This window comes from Antedon mediterranea, chromosome 4 (genome assembly GCF_964355755.1).
Source record: "Antedon mediterranea chromosome 4, ecAntMedi1.1, whole genome shotgun sequence".
Classification (NCBI taxonomy): Eukaryota; Metazoa; Echinodermata; class Crinoidea; order Comatulida; family Antedonidae; genus Antedon; species Antedon mediterranea.
This window is the reverse complement of record NC_092673.1, coordinates 14945928-14961603: the sequence shown is the minus strand read 5'-3', so window position 1 is coordinate 14961603 and position 15676 is coordinate 14945928. Positions and strand designations below refer to the sequence as shown.

The 15676-nt window shown below is 35.5% G+C and overlaps 16 non-coding genes across 16 annotated transcripts; all 16 read right to left on the bottom strand.

Annotated features, from left to right (window-relative positions):
• Positions 1-123: 123 nt before the first annotated feature.
• On the bottom strand, positions 124-196 carry Trnaa-ugc (transfer RNA alanine (anticodon UGC)). Its single transcript has one exon. It is a non-coding gene; the product is annotated as a tRNA-Ala (tRNA).
• A 355-nt stretch (positions 197-551) lies between these two features.
• On the bottom strand, positions 552-624 carry Trnaa-agc (transfer RNA alanine (anticodon AGC)). Its single transcript has one exon. It is a non-coding gene; the product is annotated as a tRNA-Ala (tRNA).
• A 355-nt stretch (positions 625-979) lies between these two features.
• Positions 980-1052, bottom strand: Trnaa-ugc (transfer RNA alanine (anticodon UGC)). Its single transcript has one exon. It is a non-coding gene; the product is annotated as a tRNA-Ala (tRNA).
• An 811-nt stretch (positions 1053-1863) lies between these two features.
• Trnaa-ugc (transfer RNA alanine (anticodon UGC)) lies at positions 1864-1936 on the bottom strand. Its single transcript has one exon. It is a non-coding gene; the product is annotated as a tRNA-Ala (tRNA).
• Positions 1937-2511: 575 nt separating this feature from the next.
• On the bottom strand, positions 2512-2584 carry Trnaa-ugc (transfer RNA alanine (anticodon UGC)). The gene has a single exon. It is a non-coding gene; the product is annotated as a tRNA-Ala (tRNA).
• Positions 2585-3395: 811 nt separating this feature from the next.
• Positions 3396-3468, bottom strand: Trnaa-ugc (transfer RNA alanine (anticodon UGC)). The gene has a single exon. It is a non-coding gene; the product is annotated as a tRNA-Ala (tRNA).
• Positions 3469-5099: 1631 nt separating this feature from the next.
• On the bottom strand, positions 5100-5172 carry Trnaa-agc (transfer RNA alanine (anticodon AGC)). The gene has a single exon. It is a non-coding gene; the product is annotated as a tRNA-Ala (tRNA).
• Positions 5173-5958: 786 nt separating this feature from the next.
• On the bottom strand, positions 5959-6031 carry Trnaa-ugc (transfer RNA alanine (anticodon UGC)). Its single transcript has one exon. It is a non-coding gene; the product is annotated as a tRNA-Ala (tRNA).
• A 575-nt stretch (positions 6032-6606) lies between these two features.
• Positions 6607-6679, bottom strand: Trnaa-ugc (transfer RNA alanine (anticodon UGC)). The gene has a single exon. It is a non-coding gene; the product is annotated as a tRNA-Ala (tRNA).
• A 612-nt stretch (positions 6680-7291) lies between these two features.
• Trnaa-ugc (transfer RNA alanine (anticodon UGC)) lies at positions 7292-7364 on the bottom strand. The gene has a single exon. It is a non-coding gene; the product is annotated as a tRNA-Ala (tRNA).
• Positions 7365-8995: 1631 nt separating this feature from the next.
• Positions 8996-9068, bottom strand: Trnaa-agc (transfer RNA alanine (anticodon AGC)). The gene has a single exon. It is a non-coding gene; the product is annotated as a tRNA-Ala (tRNA).
• Positions 9069-9851: 783 nt separating this feature from the next.
• On the bottom strand, positions 9852-9924 carry Trnaa-ugc (transfer RNA alanine (anticodon UGC)). The gene has a single exon. It is a non-coding gene; the product is annotated as a tRNA-Ala (tRNA).
• A 987-nt stretch (positions 9925-10911) lies between these two features.
• Positions 10912-10984, bottom strand: Trnaa-ugc (transfer RNA alanine (anticodon UGC)). The gene has a single exon. It is a non-coding gene; the product is annotated as a tRNA-Ala (tRNA).
• Positions 10985-11339: 355 nt separating this feature from the next.
• Trnaa-agc (transfer RNA alanine (anticodon AGC)) lies at positions 11340-11412 on the bottom strand. Its single transcript has one exon. It is a non-coding gene; the product is annotated as a tRNA-Ala (tRNA).
• Positions 11413-12195: 783 nt separating this feature from the next.
• Trnaa-ugc (transfer RNA alanine (anticodon UGC)) lies at positions 12196-12268 on the bottom strand. The gene has a single exon. It is a non-coding gene; the product is annotated as a tRNA-Ala (tRNA).
• Positions 12269-15402: 3134 nt separating this feature from the next.
• Positions 15403-15475, bottom strand: Trnaa-ugc (transfer RNA alanine (anticodon UGC)). The gene has a single exon. It is a non-coding gene; the product is annotated as a tRNA-Ala (tRNA).
• Between the last annotated feature and the right edge of the window lie 201 nt (positions 15476-15676).

The following is a 15676-nucleotide window of genomic DNA, read 5'->3' as shown; positions in this document are numbered from 1 at the left end:
AAAAAAGCTATTTTGTTATTTTTCATATTGTCACCAGTATTGTTGCGATAAAATATATATAGTAGTTAAAAATCTCATCAAAAAAATGTAACAGTACCGGTAATAAACTTTAACCAACATTATTGGAGAACCCGGGCATTGATCCCGGTACCTCTCACATGCAAAGCGAGCGCTCTACCATCTGAGCTAGTTCCCCATCTATACAATTACACGAATACTGTAGCTATTTTGTTACTGTTCATATTGTCACCAGTATTATTACGATGAAATATATACATTAGTTAAAAATCTCATCAAAAAAATGTAACGGTAACGATAATAAACTTTAACCAACATTATTGGAGAACCCGGGCATTTATCCCGGTACCTCTCAAATGCGAAGTGAGCGCTCTACCATCTGAGCTAGTTCCCAATATATACAATTGCACGAAACCAGTAGATATTTTATTAATCTTCATATTGTCACCAGTATTGATGCGATAAAATATATACAGTAGTTTAAAATCTCAAAAAATTTGACAGTACCGAAAATAAACTTTAACCAACATTATTGGAGAACCCGGGCATTGATCCCGGTACCTCTCACATGCTAAGCGAGCGCTCTACCATCTGAGCTAGTTCCCCATCTATACAATTACACGAATCCAGTAGCTATTTTGTTACTGTTCATATTGTCACCAGTATTGTTGCGATGAAATATATACAGTAGTTAAAAATCTCAAAAAATGTAACAGTAACGGAAATAAACTTTAACCAACGTTATTGGAGAACCCGGGCATTCATGATCACGGTACCTCTCATATGCTAAGCGAACGCTCTACCGTCTGAGCTAGTTCCCCGTATGTAGAATTACAAGAAACCAGTAACTATTATTACTGTTCATATTTTCACCAGTATTGTTGCGATAAAATATATATAGTAGTTAAAAATCTCAGGCAAAAATGTAACATTACCGAAAATAAACTTTAACCAACATTATTGGAGAACCCGGGCATTGATCCCGGTACCTCTCACATGCAAAGCGAGCGCTCTACCATCTGAGCTAGTTCCCCATCTATACAATTACACGAATCCAGTAGCTATTTTGTTACTGTTCATATTGTCACCAGTATTATTACGATGAAATAAATACATTAGTTAAAAATTATTACGATGAAATATATTTAGTAGTTAAAAATCTCATCAAAAAAATGTAACAGTACCGGTAATAAACTTTAACCAACATTATTGGAGAACCCCGGCATTGATCCCGGTACCTCTAACATGCAAAGCGAGCGCTCTACCATCTGAGCTAGTTCCCCATCTATACAATTACACGAATCCAGTAGCTATTTTGTTACTGTTCATATTGTAACCAGTATTATTACAATGAAATATATACATTAGTTAAAAATCTCAGCAAAAAAATGTAACAATACCGGTAATAAACTTTAACCAACATTATTGGAGAACCCGGGCATTGATCACGGTACCTCTCACATGCAAAGCGAGCGCTCTACCATCTGAGCTAGTTCCCCATATATGTATACAATTGCACGAAACCAGTAGATATTTTATTAATCTTCATATTGTCACCAGTATTGATGCGATAAAATATATACAGTAGTTTAAAATCTCAAAAAATTTGACAGTACCGGAAATAAACTTTAACCAACATTATTGGAGAACCCGGTACATCTCACATGCTAAGCGAGCGCTCTACCATCTGAGCTAGTTCCCCATCTATACAATTACACGAATCCAGTAGCTATTTTGTTATTTTTCATATTGTCACCAGTATTGTTGCGATAAAATATATATAGTAGTTAAAAATCTCATAAAAAAAATGTAACAGTACCGGTAATAAACTTTAACCAACATTATTGGAGAACCCGGGCATTGATCCCGGTACCTCTCACATGCAAAGCGAGCGCTCTACCATCTGAGCTAGTTCCCCATCTATACAATTACACGAATCCTGTAGCTATTTTGTTACTGTTCATATTGTCACCAGTATTATGACGATGAAATATATACATTAGTTAAAAATCTCATCAAAAAAATGTAACGGTAACGATAATAAACTTTAACCAACATTATTGGAGAACCCGGGCATTTATCCCGGTACCTCTCAAATGCGAAGTGAGCGCTCTACAATCTGAGCTAGTTCACCATCTATACAATTACACGAATCCAGTAGCTATTTTGTTACTGTTCATATTGTCACCAGTATTATTACGATGAAATATATACATTAGTTAAAAATCTCAGCAAAAAAATGTAACAGTAACGGAAATAAACTTTAACCAACGTTATTGGAGAACCCGGGCATTCATGATCACGGTACCTCTCATATGCTAAGCGAACGCTCTACCGTCTGAGCTAGTTCCCCGTATGTAGAATTACAAGAAACCAGTAACTATTATTACTGTTCATATTTTCACCAGTATTGTTGCGATAAAATATATATAGTAGTTACAAATCTCAGGCAAAAATGTAACATTACCGAAAATAAACTTTAACCAACATTATTGGAGAACCCGGGCATTGATCCCGGTACCTCTCACATGCAAAGCGAGCGCTCTACCATCTGAGCTAGTTCCCCATCTATACAATTACACGAATCCAGTAGCTATTTTGTTACTGTTCATATTGTCACCAATATTATTACGATGAAATAAATACATTAGTTAAAAATTATTACGATAAAATATATTTAGTAGTTAAAAATCTCATCAAAAAAATGTAACAGTACCGGTAATAAACTTTAACCAACATTATTGGAGAACCCCGGCATTGATCCCGGTACCTCTCACATGCAAAGCGAGCGCTCTACCATCTGAGCTAGTTCCCCATCTATACAATTACACGAATCCAGTAGCTATTTTGTTACTGTTCATATTGTAACCAGTATTATTACAATGAAATATATACATTAGTTAAAAATCTCAGCAAAAAAATGTAACAATACCGGTAATAAACTTTAACCAACATTATTGGAGAACCCGGGCATTGATCACGGTACCTCTCACATGCAAAGCGAGCGCTCTACCATCTGAGCTAGTTCCCCATATATGTATACAATGGCACGAAACCAGTAGATATTTTATTAATCTTCATATTGTCACCAGTATTGATGCGATAAAATATATACAGTAGTTTAAAATCTCAAAAAATTTGACAGTACCGGAAATAAACTTTAATCAACATTATTGGAGAACCCGGTACATCTCACATGCTAAGCGAGCGCTCTACCATCTGAGCTAGTTCCCCATCTATACAATTACACGAATCCAGTAGCTATTTTGTTATTTTTCATATTGTCACCAGTATTGTTGCGATAAAATATATATAGTAGTTAAAAATCTCATAAAAAAAATGTAACAGTACCGGTAATAAACTTTAACCAACATTATTGGAGAACCCGGGCATTGATCCCGGTACCTCTCACATGCAAAGCGAGCGCTCTACCATCTGAGCTAGTTCCCCATCTATACAATTACACGAATCCTGTAGCTATTTTGTTACTGTTCATATTGTCACCAGTATTATGACGATGAAATATATACATTAGTTAAAAATCTCATCAAAAAAATGTAACGGTAACGATAATAAACTTTAACCAACATTATTGGAGAACCCGGGCATTTATCCCGGTACCTCTCAAATGCGAAGTGAGCGCTCTACAATCTGAGCTAGTTCCCCATCTATACAATTACACGAATCCAGTAGCTATTTTGTTACTGTTCATATTGTCACCAGTATTATTACGATGAAATAAATACATTAGTTAAAAATCTCATCAAAAAAATGTAACGGTAACGATAATAAACTTTAACCAACATTACTGGAGAACCCGGGCATTGATCCCGGTACCTCTCAAATGCGAAGCGAGCGATCTACCATCTGAGCTACTTCCCAATATATACAATTGCACGAAACCAGTAGATATTTTATTAATCTTCATTATTGTCACCAGTATTGATGCGATAAAATATATACGGTAGTTTAAAATCTCAAAAAATTTTACAGTACCGGAAATAAACTTTAACCAACATTATTGGAGAACCCGGTACATCTCACATGCTAAGCGAGCGCTCTACCATCTGAGCTAGTTCCCCATCTATACAATTACACGAATCCTGTAGCTATTTTGTTACTGTTCATATTGTCACCAGTATTATTACGATGAAATATATACATTAGTTAAAAATCTCATCAAAAAAATGTAACGGTAACGATAATAAACTTTAACCAACATTATTGGAGAACCCGGGCATTTATCACGGTACGTCTGAAATGCGAAGTGAGCGCTCTACCATCTGAGCTAGTTCCCAATATATACAATTGCACGAAACCAGTAGATATTTTATTAATCTTCATATTGTCACCAGTATTGATGCGATAAAATATATACAGTAGTTTAAAATCTCAAAAAATTTGACAGTACCGAAAATAAACTTTAACCAACATTATTGGAGAACGCGGGCATTGATCCCGGTACCTCTAACATGCTAAGCGAGCGCTCTACCATCTGAGCTAGTTCCCCATCTATACAATTACACGAATCCAGTAGCTATTTTGTTACTGTTCATATTGTCACCAGTATTATTACGATGAAATATATACATTATTTAAAAATCTCATCAAAAAAATGTAACAGTACCGGTAATAAACTTTAACCAACATTATTGGAGAACCCGGGTATTGATCCTGGTACCTCTCACATGCAAAGTGAGCGCTCTACCATCTGAGCTAGTTCCCCATCTATACAATTACACGAATACTGTAGCTATTTTGTTACTGTTCATATTGTCACCAGTATTAATACGATGAAATATATACATTAGTTAAAAATCTCATCAAAAAAATGTAACGGTAACGATAATAAACTTTAACCAACATTATTGGAGAACCCGGGCATTTATCCCGGTACCTCTCAAATGCGAAGTGAGCGCTCTACCATCTGAGCTAGTTCCCAATATATACAATTGCACGAAACCAGTAGATATTTTATTAATCTTCATATTGTCACCAGTATTGATGTGATAAAATATATACAGTAGTTTAAAATCTCAAAAAATTTGACAGTACCGAAAATAAACTTTAACCAACATTATTGGAGAACCCGGGCATTGATCCCGGTACCTCTCACATGCTAAGCGAGCGCTCTACCATCTGAGCTAGTTCCCCATCTATACAATTACACGAATCCAGTAGCTATTTTGTTACTGTTCATATTGTCACCAGTATTGTTGCGATGAAATATATACAGTAGTTAAAAATCTCAAAAAATGTAACAGTAACGGAAATAAACTTTAACCAACGTTATTGGAGAACCCGGGCATTCATGATCACGGTACCTCTCATATGCTAAGCGAACGCTCTACCGTCTGAGCTAGTTCCCCGTATGTAGAATTACAAGAAACCAGTAACTATTATTACTGTTCATATTTTCACCAGTATTGTAGCGATAAAATATATATAGTAGTTAAAAATCTCAGGCAAAAATGTAACATTACCGAAAATAAACTTTAACCAACATTATTGGAGAACCCGGGCATTGATCCCGTACCTCTCACATGCAAAGCGAGCGCTCTACCTTCTGAGCTAGTTCCCCATCTATACAATTACACGAATCCAGTAGCTATTTTGTTACTGTTAATATTGTCACCAGTATTATTACGATGAAATAAATACATTAGTTAAAAATCTCATCAAAAAAATGTAACGGTAACGATAATAAACTTTAACCAACATTACTGGAGAACCAGGGCATTTATCCCGGTACATCTCACATGCTAAGCGAGCGCTCTACCATCTGAGCTAGTTCCCCATCTATACAATTACACGAATCCAGTAGCTATTTTGTTATTTTTCATATTGTCACCAGTATTGTTGCGATAAAATATATATAGTAGTTAAAAATCTCATAAAAAAAATGTAACAGTACCGGTAATAAACTTTAACCAACATTATTGGAGAACCCGGGCATTGATCCCGGTACCTCTCACATGCAAAGCGAGCGCTCTACCATCTGAGCTAGTTCCCCATCTATACAATTACACGAATCCTGTAGCTATTTTGTTACTGTTCATATTGTCACCAGTATTATGACGATGAAATATATACATTAGTTAAAAATCTCATCAAAAAAATGTAACGGTAACGATAATAAACTTTAACCAACATTATTGGAGAACCCGGGCATTTATCCCGGTACCTCTCAAATGCGAAGTGAGCGCTCTACAATCTGAGCTAGTTCACCATCTATACAATTACACGAATCCAGTAGCTATTTTGTTACTGTTCATATTGTCACCAGTATTATTACGATGAAATATATACATTAGTTAAAAATCTCAGCAAAAAAATGTAACAGTAACGGAAATAAACTTTAACCAACGTTATTGGAGAACCCGGGCATTCATGATCACGGTACCTCTCATATGCTAAGCGAACGCTCTACCGTCTGAGCTAGTTCCCCGTATGTAGAATTACAAGAAACCAGTAACTATTATTACTGTTCATATTTTCACCAGTATTGTTGCGATAAAATATATATAGTAGTTACAAATCTCAGGCAAAAATGTAACATTACCGAAAATAAACTTTAACCAACATTATTGGAGAACCCGGGCATTGATCCCGGTACCTCTCACATGCAAAGCGAGCGCTCTACCATCTGAGCTAGTTCCCCATCTATACAATTACACGAATCCAGTAGCTATTTTGTTACTGTTCATATTGTCACCAATATTATTACGATGAAATAAATACATTAGTTAAAAATTATTACGATAAAATATATTTAGTAGTTAAAAATCTCATCAAAAAAATGTAACAGTACCGGTAATAAACTTTAACCAACATTATTGGAGAACCCCGGCATTGATCCCGGTACCTCTCACATGCAAAGCGAGCGCTCTACCATCTGAGCTAGTTCCCCATCTATACAATTACACGAATCCAGTAGCTATTTTGTTACTGTTCATATTGTAACCAGTATTATTACAATGAAATATATACATTAGTTAAAAATCTCAGCAAAAAAATGTAACAATACCGGTAATAAACTTTAACCAACATTATTGGAGAACCCGGGCATTGATCACGGTACCTCTCACATGCAAAGCGAGCGCTCTACCATCTGAGCTAGTTCCCCATATATGTATACAATGGCACGAAACCAGTAGATATTTTATTAATCTTCATATTGTCACCAGTATTGATGCGATAAAATATATACAGTAGTTTAAAATCTCATAAAAAAAATGTAACAGTACCGGTAATAAACTTTAACCAACATTATTGGAGAACCCGGGCATTGATCCCGGTACCTCTCACATGCAAAGCGAGCGCTCTACCATCTGAGCTAGTTCCCCATCTATACAATTACACGAATCCTGTAGCTATTTTGTTACTGTTCATATTGTCACCAGTATTATGACGATGAAATATATACATTAGTTAAAAATCTCATCAAAAAAATGTAACGGTAACGATAATAAACTTTAACCAACATTATTGGAGAACCCGGGCATTTATCCCGGTACCTCTCAAATGCGAAGTGAGCGCTCTACAATCTGAGCTAGTTCCCCATCTATACAATTACACGAATCCAGTAGCTATTTTGTTACTGTTCATATTGTCACCAGTATTATTACGATGAAATAAATACATTAGTTAAAAATCTCATCAAAAAAATGTAACGGTAACGATAATAAACTTTAACCAACATTACTGGAGAACCCGGGCATTGATCCCGGTACCTCTCAAATGCGAAGCGAGCGATCTACCATCTGAGCTACTTCCCAATATATACAATTGCACGAAACCAGTAGATATTTTATTAATCTTCATTATTGTCACCAGTATTGATGCGATAAAATATATACGGTAGTTTAAAATCTCAAAAAATTTTACAGTACCGGAAATAAACTTTAACCAACATTATTGGAGAACCCGGTACATCTCACATGCTAAGCGAGCGCTCTACCATCTGAGCTAGTTCCCCATCTATACAATTACACGAATCCTGTAGCTATTTTGTTACTGTTCATATTGTCACCAGTATTATTACGATGAAATATATACATTAGTTAAAAATCTCATCAAAAAAATGTAACGGTAACGATAATAAACTTTAACCAACATTATTGGAGAACCCGGGCATTTATCACGGTACGTCTGAAATGCGAAGTGAGCGCTCTACCATCTGAGCTAGTTCCCAATATATACAATTGCACGAAACCAGTAGATATTTTATTAATCTTCATATTGTCACCAGTATTGATGCGATAAAATATATACAGTAGTTTAAAATCTCAAAAAATTTGACAGTACCGAAAATAAACTTTAACCAACATTATTGGAGAACGCGGGCATTGATCCCGGTACCTCTAACATGCTAAGCGAGCGCTCTACCATCTGAGCTAGTTCCCCATCTATACAATTACACGAATCCAGTAGCTATTTTGTTACTGTTCATATTGTCACCAGTATTATTACGATGAAATATATACATTATTTAAAAATCTCATCAAAAAAATGTAACAGTACCGGTAATAAACTTTAACCAACATTATTGGAGAACCCGGGTATTGATCCTGGTACCTCTCACATGCAAAGTGAGCGCTCTACCATCTGAGCTAGTTCCCCATCTATACAATTACACGAATACTGTAGCTATTTTGTTACTGTTCATATTGTCACCAGTATTAATACGATGAAATATATACATTAGTTAAAAATCTCATCAAAAAAATGTAACGGTAACGATAATAAACTTTAACCAACATTATTGGAGAACCCGGGCATTTATCCCGGTACCTCTCAAATGCGAAGTGAGCGCTCTACCATCTGAGCTAGTTCCCAATATATACAATTGCACGAAACCAGTAGATATTTTATTAATCTTCATATTGTCACCAGTATTGATGTGATAAAATATATACAGTAGTTTAAAATCTCAAAAAATTTGACAGTACCGAAAATAAACTTTAACCAACATTATTGGAGAACCCGGGCATTGATCCCGGTACCTCTCACATGCTAAGCGAGCGCTCTACCATCTGAGCTAGTTCCCCATCTATACAATTACACGAATCCAGTAGCTATTTTGTTACTGTTCATATTGTCACCAGTATTGTTGCGATGAAATATATACAGTAGTTAAAAATCTCAAAAAATGTAACAGTAACGGAAATAAACTTTAACCAACGTTATTGGAGAACCCGGGCATTCATGATCACGGTACCTCTCATATGCTAAGCGAACGCTCTACCGTCTGAGCTAGTTCCCCGTATGTAGAATTACAAGAAACCAGTAACTATTATTACTGTTCATATTTTCACCAGTATTGTAGCGATAAAATATATATAGTAGTTAAAAATCTCAGGCAAAAATGTAACATTACCGAAAATAAACTTTAACCAACATTATTGGAGAACCCGGGCATTGATCCCGTACCTCTCACATGCAAAGCGAGCGCTCTACCTTCTGAGCTAGTTCCCCATCTATACAATTACACGAATCCAGTAGCTATTTTGTTACTGTTAATATTGTCACCAGTATTATTACGATGAAATAAATACATTAGTTAAAAATCTCATCAAAAAAATGTAACGGTAACGATAATAAACTTTAACCAACATTACTGGAGAACCAGGGCATTTATCCCGGTACCTCTCAAATGCGAAGCGAGCGCTCTACCATCTGAGCTACTACCCAATATATACAATTGCACGAAACCAGTAGATATTTTATTAATCTTGATTATTGTCACCAGTATTGATGCGATAAAATATATACAGTAGTTTAAAATCTCAAAAAATTTTACAGTACCGGAAATAAACTTTAACCAACATTATTGGAGAACCCGGGCATTGATCCCGGTACCTCTCACATGCAAAGCGAGCGCTCTACCATCTGAGCTAGTTCCCCATCTATACAATTACACGAATCCAGTAGCTATTTTGTTACTGTTCATATTGTCACCAGTATTATTACGATGAAATAAATACATTAGTTAAAAATCTCATCAAAAAAATGTAACGGTAACGATAATAAACTTTAACCAACATTACTGGAGAACCCGGGCATTGATCCCGGTACCTCTCAAATGCGAAGCGAGCGCTCCACCATCTGAGCTACTTCCCAATATATACAATTGCACGAAACCAGTAGATATTTTATTAATCTTCATTATTGTCACCAGTATTGATGCGATAAAATATATACGGTAGTTTAAAATCTCAAAAAATTTTACAGTACCGGAAATAAACTTTAACCAACATTATTGGAGAACCCGGTACATCTCACATGCTAAGCGAGCGCTCTACCATCTGAGCTAGTTCCCCATCTATACAATTACACGAATCCTGTAGCTATTTTGTTACTGTTCATATTGTCACCAGTATTATTACGATGAAATATATACATTAGTTAAAAATCTCATCAAAAAAATGTAACGGTAACGATAATAAACTTTAACCAACATTATTGGAGAACCCGGGCATTTATCCCGGTACCTCTCAAATGCGAAGTGAGCGCTCTACCATCTGAGCTAGTTCCCAATATATACAATTGCACGAAACCAGTAGATATTTTATTAATCTTCATATTGTCACCAGTATTGATGCGATAAAATATATACAGTAGTTTAAAATCTCAAAAAATTTGACAGTACCGAAAATAAACTTTTACCAACATTATTGAAGAACGCGGGCATTGATCCCGGTACCTCTAACATGCTAAGCGAGCGCTCTACCATCTGAGCTAGTTCCCCATCTATACAATTACACGAATCCAGTAGCTATTTTGTTACTGTTCATATTGTCACCAGTATTATTACGATGAAATATATACATTATTTAAAAATCTCATCAAAAAAATGTAACAGTACCGGTAATAAATTTTAACCAACATTATTGGAGAACCCGGGCATTGATCCCGGTACCTCTCACATGCAAAGCGAGCGCTCTACCATCTGAGCTAGTTCCCCATCTATACAATTACACGAATACTGTAGCTATTTTGTTACTGTTCATATTGTCACCAGTATTATTACGATGAAATATATACATTAGTTAAAAATCTCATCAAAAAAATGTAACGGTAACGATAATAAACTTTAACCAACATTATTGGAGAACCCGGGCATTTATCCCGGTACCTCTCAAATGCGAAGTGAGCGCTCTACCATCTGAGCTAGTTCCCAATATATACAATTGCACGAAACCAGTAGATATTTTATTAATCTTCATATTGTCACCAGTATTGATGCGATAAAATATATACAGTAGTTTAAAATCTCAAAAAATTTGAAAGTACCGAAAATAAACTTTAACCAACATTATTGGAGAACCCGGGCATTGATCCCGGTACCTCTCACATGCTAAGCGAGCGCTCTACCATCTGAGCTAGTTCCCCATCTATACAATTACACGAATCCAGTAGCTATTTGTTACTGTTCATATTGTCACCAGTATTGTTGCGATGAAATATATACAGTAGTTAAAAATCTCAAAAAATGTAACAGTAACGGAAATAAACTTTAACCAACGTTATTGGGGAACCCGGGCATTCATGATCACGGTACCTCTCATATGCTAAGCGAACGCTCTACCGTCTGAGCTAGTTCCCCGTATGTAGAATTACAAGAAACCAGTAACTATTATTACTGTTCATATTTTCACCAGTATTGTAGCGATAAAATATATATAGTAGTTAAAAATCTCAGGCAAAAATGTAACATTACCGAAAATAAACTTTAACCAACATTATTGGAGAACCCGGGCATTGATCCCGGTACCTCTCACATGCAAAGCGAGCGCTCTACCTTCTGAGCTAGTTCCCCATCTATACAATTACACGAATCCAGTAGCTATTTTGTTACTGTTCATATTGTCACCAGTATTATTACGATGAAATAAATACATTAGTTAAAAATCTCATCAAAAAAATGTAACGGTAACGATAATAAACTTTAACCAACATTACTGGAGAACCAGGGCATTTATCCCGGTACCTCTCAAATGCGAAGCGAGCGCTCTACCATCTGAGCTACTTCCCAATATATACAATTGCACGAAACCAGTAGATATTTTATTAATCTTGATTATTGTCACCAGTATTGACGCGATAAAATATATACAGTAGTTTAAAATCTCAAAAAATTTTACAGTACCGGAAATAAACTTTAACCAACATTATTGGAGAACCCGGGCATTGATCCCGGTACCTCTCACATGCAAAGCGAGCGCTCTACCATCTGAGCTAGTTCCCCATCTATATATAAATTTACGTAAGGGCAAAATTCGGTAAATCGCGCCTTACTTCTAGAATTTTCACTCGATGGTATATAAAGTTGGTTCGTACTTTCGGTACTGATTTTAACCGCCTGATGTAACCCTGTTTACTAATTAAATTGAGTTAGATAATTAGTTATTGACGATTAAAACGAATTTAGGTTCAACGATTTGCCCCAAATAGGGGTGTTTTCCGATCGTGGAATACACTGTCTAATGGATGTCCATCTTGAAAAATACCCGCCAAAAAAATGCGAGGCGGCTTCGCATTTTTCTATCTCCTCCTACGATAATTGTTTTTAATAGCTGAAAACCGGTTGAACAGCTAGAGTACACTATCATAATGTTGAAGACAGGCCGATTTTCTTTAAAAAATACTATTTTGATAGATTTAATATACGATTATACAAATGTATTGATTTGCGATGAATGGAACATCCCAATCTCTCAGTCTGCCAGAGTTTGGTTTAACACAAGTACTGTAGGTAAATTTATGAGCCCTTGGTTTAACACATACGGTAGGTAAATATATGGGCCCTTTGAGAATAAACTTGCAATACTTTGACAATACTGTAAATACCTATTAACTATTTTTCATTTGAATCGAACATTTCTTACTGTGAATGTTCGTACTGTTAGATGTAATATAAAAATATATTCAAATAAACGTTATTACTGAGACTGTGGATAGGCTCTACTGTTAGATATACAAATAAACTTTATACTGACATTTCCTTCTCAACGTTTGTATTAATTAATAATTACCAAAAATATAAACGTCGTAGTGGTGTATCGTGACATGTACTTTAATATTTCAATCGATTATGACAGTGACAGTTTTAACAAAGTATTAAATCGCAAATGTTTTAGGCCTACTGTATTTAGAGGTATATTATTTATAGGCCTATAAAACATGAACAAAATATTTCGTTACTCAGTGGATAAAGAATATATTTAAAAATTGTTCCTCTTTGTACCTATCCGCTTTCCCATCCCTCAACCCTAATGTTACATAGCGAGGAGGCTTCGCATTTTCCTATCTCCTCCTACGATAATTGTTTTTAATAGCTGAAAACCGGTTGAACAGCTAGAGTACACCATCATAATGTTGAAGACAGGCCGATTTTCTTTAAAAAATACTATTTTGATAGATTGCTAGAGTACACCATCATAATGTTGAAGACAGGCCGATTTTCTTTAAAAAATACTATTTTGATAGATTTAATATACGATTATACAAATGTATTGATTTGCGATGAATGGAACATCCCAATCTCTCAGTCTGCCAGAGTTTGGTTTAACACAAGTACTGTAGGTAAATTTATGAGCCCTTGGTTTAACACATACGGTAGGTAAAAATATGGGCCCTTTGAGAATAAACTTGCAATAGGTTCGGAAAATGTTAAAAACCAATTTCTATTATTTGAATCGGTAAACAGTTTCCATTTATTATACATTGATAATGAAACATGAAATATTCCTATTTATGTCCCTCGAGGTTCATTACAATTTATATTTAGTAGTCCCACGGACTTCATCTTAGCCACTCCCCCGAGTGCTAAGGCCAAATTTATGATACCCTACTTTCTATGTAAGTTTAGTTACAGTTAGTTCTTGATAATACAACGAATTTAGGTTACACCCTTCGGCCGCGAAAACGTTTCTGTACAAATATGATACCGATTGGCTTTATTTCATTCAACAGCGACCATAATCTCGCCAATTACAGGATAGATAAACTATTTTATTATTGATGTGCTTATAAATTAAGACTCATGTAAACAGCTTGATTACATCATTTTACAGACAAACGAAACTTTTTTAAACCTACTGTTTCAATAACTGAGTATAATACTGTATACGTTTTCATAAGTAAGTGCATATACATTTTCGTGTTTTCATTGACGAGATTGTAATAGTAACTTCAGTAAATATTACAGTACTTATTTATTATACGACACAAGACAATTGTATCTGACAGGTACGTACATTATTCTAAAAAATAAGTCTAGATAGATCCCTTAGGCGTCATAAATCACAGGCCAACAAATCAGTACTCATGACAGAAATTCGACCCAGTTTGGTTCACACAAATGTTTACAGGAAGTTCAACACCACAACCGATGATTTGCCCTAAATATTTAGGTAGACTACAGTTTAATTTTTCACTGAATAGGAGCTTGAATTTCCGATTTCCATTTCGCAGAATGTCTAGGTCTATTTATTTAGTTTGGTTCTTATAATATATAAATACAATCAACTTTATTACTGCGGTTCCATCACCACCACCACGTGCCGCCCAATTCCCGTACATACATTTCCATTTCTCCCTAATTTCTTTAATCCACATAAATTAATTGTCCTTTATGGAATCCAGTATTGGTTTTGTTGTCTCTATTTCTGAATACCCCAATTAGAGGGGGACACTTCCGTTTTTGTTTAGTGTCCCAAAAAAGTCCCCGTCCGTGGATTCTACTGTATTCGAGAACCATCTGTGAGCACCCCTAGATGGTACGCGAGCGAAGCGAGCGTGCCATCTAGTATATACAATTGCACGAAACCAGTAGATATTTTATTAATCTTCATTATTGTCACCAGTATTGATGCGATAAAATATATACAGTAGTTTAAAATCTCAAAAAATTTTACAGTACCGGAAATAAACTTTAACCAACATTATTGGAGAACCCGGGCGTTGATCCCGGTACCTCTCACATGCTAAGCGAGCGCTCTACCATCTGAGCTAGTTCCCCATCTATACAATTACACGAATCCAGTAGCTATTTTGTTACTGTTCATATAGTCACCAGTATTGTTGCGATAAAATATATTTAGTAGTTAAAAATCTCATCAAAAAAATGTAACAGTACCGGTAATAAACTTTAACCAACATTATTGGAGAACCCCGGCATTGATCCCGGTACCTCTCACATGCAAAGCGAGCGCTCTACCATCTGAGATAGTTCCCCATCTATACAATTACACGAATCCAGTAGCTATTTTGTTACTGTTCATATTGTAACCAGTATTATTACAATGAAATATATACATTAGTTAAAAATCTCAGCAAAAAAATGTAACAATACCGGTAATAAACTTTAACCAACATTATTGGAGAACCCGGGCATTGATCCCGGTACCTCTCACATGCAAAGCGAGCGCTCTACCATCTGAGCTAGTTCCCCATATATACAATTGCACGAAACCAGTAGATATTTTATTAATCTTCATATTGTCACCAGTATTGATGCGATAAAATATATACAGTAGTTTAAAATCTCAAAAAATTTGACAGTACCGGAAATAAACTTTAACCAACATTATTGGAGAACCCGGTACATCTCACATGCTAAGCGAGCGCTCTACCATCTGAGCTAGTTCCCCAT